The sequence below is a fragment of the Taudactylus pleione genome, unplaced genomic scaffold (assembly GCF_031769625.1).
Source record: "Taudactylus pleione unplaced genomic scaffold, aTauple2 ptg001778l, whole genome shotgun sequence".
NCBI classification, from domain to species: Eukaryota; Metazoa; Chordata; class Amphibia; order Anura; family Myobatrachidae; genus Taudactylus; species Taudactylus pleione.
Genome location: NW_028286175.1, coordinates 780,001 through 782,677, shown reverse-complemented (window position 1 = coordinate 782,677; position 2,677 = coordinate 780,001). Strand labels below are relative to the sequence as shown.

At 37.6% G+C, this 2,677-nt stretch overlaps 2 non-coding genes and 10 pseudogenes across 2 annotated transcripts; all 12 read left to right on the top strand.

Annotated features, from left to right (window-relative positions):
* The first annotated feature begins 63 nt into the window (after positions 1-63).
* Positions 64-182, top strand: LOC148439459 (5S ribosomal RNA; annotated as a pseudogene).
* Positions 183-298: 116 nt separating this feature from the next.
* On the top strand, positions 299-417 carry LOC148439458 (5S ribosomal RNA; annotated as a pseudogene).
* A 115-nt stretch (positions 418-532) lies between these two features.
* Positions 533-651, top strand: LOC148439457 (5S ribosomal RNA; annotated as a pseudogene).
* Positions 652-767: 116 nt separating this feature from the next.
* On the top strand, positions 768-886 carry LOC148439456 (5S ribosomal RNA; annotated as a pseudogene).
* A 116-nt stretch (positions 887-1,002) lies between these two features.
* On the top strand, positions 1,003-1,121 carry LOC148439455 (5S ribosomal RNA; annotated as a pseudogene).
* A 115-nt stretch (positions 1,122-1,236) lies between these two features.
* LOC148439454 (5S ribosomal RNA) lies at positions 1,237-1,355 on the top strand (annotated as a pseudogene).
* A 116-nt stretch (positions 1,356-1,471) lies between these two features.
* Positions 1,472-1,590, top strand: LOC148439453 (5S ribosomal RNA; annotated as a pseudogene).
* A 116-nt stretch (positions 1,591-1,706) lies between these two features.
* LOC148439452 (5S ribosomal RNA) lies at positions 1,707-1,825 on the top strand. Its single transcript, XR_015876368.1, has one exon. It is a non-coding gene; the product is annotated as a 5S ribosomal RNA (ribosomal RNA).
* Positions 1,826-1,941: 116 nt separating this feature from the next.
* Positions 1,942-2,060, top strand: LOC148439451 (5S ribosomal RNA). Its single transcript, XR_015876367.1, has one exon. It is a non-coding gene; the product is annotated as a 5S ribosomal RNA (ribosomal RNA).
* Positions 2,061-2,176: 116 nt separating this feature from the next.
* Positions 2,177-2,295, top strand: LOC148439450 (5S ribosomal RNA; annotated as a pseudogene).
* A 116-nt stretch (positions 2,296-2,411) lies between these two features.
* LOC148439449 (5S ribosomal RNA) lies at positions 2,412-2,530 on the top strand (annotated as a pseudogene).
* A 116-nt stretch (positions 2,531-2,646) lies between these two features.
* Positions 2,647-2,677, top strand: part of LOC148439448 (5S ribosomal RNA) — a 119-nt pseudogene continuing 88 nt past the window's right edge.

Genomic DNA, 2,677 nt, shown 5'->3' with positions numbered 1-2,677 from the left:
AACTTATCAATGAATTTACTTGAGTTAAGAAGTAATAGAGGTCTAAAGTTAATGTGTTTGAGCACCTACAGCCAAACCACACTGGACATGCCCAATCTCGTCTGAACTTGGAAGCTATGCAGTGTTGGGCCTGGTTAGTACTTGGATGGGAGACCACCTGGTTATACCAGGAGCTGTAGGTAATTTTATACTGCCATAACATTCTTTTCTATTACATTTTACATTTAATTTTTTCAACTTATCAATGAATTTACATGAGTTAAGAAGTAATAGAGGTCTAAAATTATTGGTTTGTGGCACCTACAGCCAAAGCACACTGGACATGCCCAATATCGTCTGATCTTGGAAGCTGTGCAGTGTTGGGCCTGGTTAGTACTTGGATGGGAGACCACCTTGGAATCCCAGGTGCTGTAGGTAATTTTATACTGCCATAACATTCTTTTCTATTACATTTTAAATTTCATTTTTCAACTAATCATTGAATTTACTTGAGTTAAGAAGTAAAAGAGGTCTAAAGTTAATGTTTTTGAGCACCTACAGCCAAACCACACTGGACATGCCCAATCTCGTTTGATCTTGGAAGCTATGCAGTGTTGGGCCTGTTTAGTACTTGGACGGGAGACCACCTGGGAATGCCAGGTGCTGTAGGTAATTTTATACTGCCATAACATTCTTTTCTATTACATTTTACATTTAATTTTTTCAACTTATCAATGAATTTACTTGAGTTAAGAAGTAATAGAGGTCTAAAGTTAATGTTTTTGAGCACCTACAGCCAAACCACACAGGACATGCCCAATCTCGTCTGAACTTGGAAGCTATGCAGTGTTGGGCCCGGTTAGTAGTTGGATGGGAGACTACCTGGGAATACCAGGTGCTGTAGGTAATTTTATACTGCCATAACATTCTTTTCTATTACATTTTACATTTAATTTTTTCAACTTATCAATGAATTTACTTGAGTTAAGAAGTAATAGAGGTCTAAAATTAATGTTTTTGAGGACCTACAGCCAAACCACACTGGACATGCCCAATATCGTCTGATATTGGAAGCTATGCAGTGTTGGGCCTGGTTAGTACTTGAATGGGAGACCACCTGGGAATACCAGGTGCTGTAGGTAATTTTATACTGCCATAACATTCTTTTCCATTACATTTTACATTTCATTTTTCAACTTATTATTGAATTTACTTGAGTTAAGAAGTAAAAGAGGTCTAAAGTTAATGTTTTTGAGCACCTACAGCCAAACCACACTGGACATGCCCAATCTCGTCTGATCTTGAAAGCTATGCAGTGGTGGGCCTGGTTAGTACTTGGATTGGAGACCACCTAGGAATCCCAGGTGCTGTAGGTAATTTTATACTGCCATAACAGTCTTTTCTACTACATTTTACATTTAATTTTTTCAACTTATCAATGAATTTCCTTGAGTTAAGAAGTAATAGAGGTCTAAAGTTAATGCTTTTGAGCACCTACAGCCAAACCACACTGGACATGCCCAATCTCATCTGATCTTGGAAGCTATGCAGTGTTGGGCCTGGTTAGTACTTGGAGAGGAGACCACCTGGGAATACCAGGTGCTGTAGGTAATTTTATATAGCCATTACATTCTTTTCTATTACATTTTACATTACATTTTTTCAACTTATCAATGAATTTTCTTGAGTTAAGAAGTAAAAGAGGTCTAAAGTTAATGTTTTTGAGCACCTACAGTCAAACCACACTGGACATGCCCAATCTCGTCTGATCTTGGAAGCTATGCAGTGTTGGGCCTGGTTAGTACTTGGATGGGAGACCACCTGGGAATACCAGGTGCTGTAGGTAATTTTATACTGCCATAACATTCTTTTCTATTACATTTTACATTACATTTTTTCAACTTATCAATGAATTTTCTTGAGTTAAGAAGTAAAAGATGTCTAAAGTTAATGTTTTTGAGCACCTACAGTCAAACCACACTGGACATGCCCAATCTCGTCTGATCTTGGAAGCTATGCAGTGTTGGGCCTGGTTAGTACTTGGATGGGAGACCACCTGGGAATACCAGGTGCTGTAGGTAATTTTATACTGCCATAACATTCTTTTCTATTACATTTTACATTTAATTTTTTCAACTTATCAATGAATTTACTTGAGTTAAGAAGTAATAGAGGTCTAAATTTAATGCTTTTGAGCACCTACAGCCAAACCACACTGGACATGCCCAATCTCGTCTGATCTTGTAAGCTTTGCTGTGTTGGGCCTGGTTTGTACTTGGATGGGAGACCACCTGAGAATACCAGTTGCTGTAGGAAATTTTATACAGCCAAAACATTCTTTTCTATTACATTTTACATTTAATTTTTTCAACTTATCAATGAATTTACTTGAGTTAAGTAGTAAAAGAGGTCTAAAGTTAATGTTTTTGAGCACCAACTGCCAAACCACACTGGACATGCCCAATCTTGTTTGATCTTGGAAGCTATGCAGTGTTGGGCCTGGTTAGTACTTGGATGGGAGACCACCTGGGAATACCAGGTGCTGTAGGTAATTTTATACTGCCATAACATTCTTTTCTATTACATTTTACATTTAATTTTTTCAACTTATCAATGAATTTACTTGAGTTAAGAAGTAATAGAGGTCTAAATTTAATGCTTTTGAGCACCTACAGCCAAACCACACTGGACATGCCCA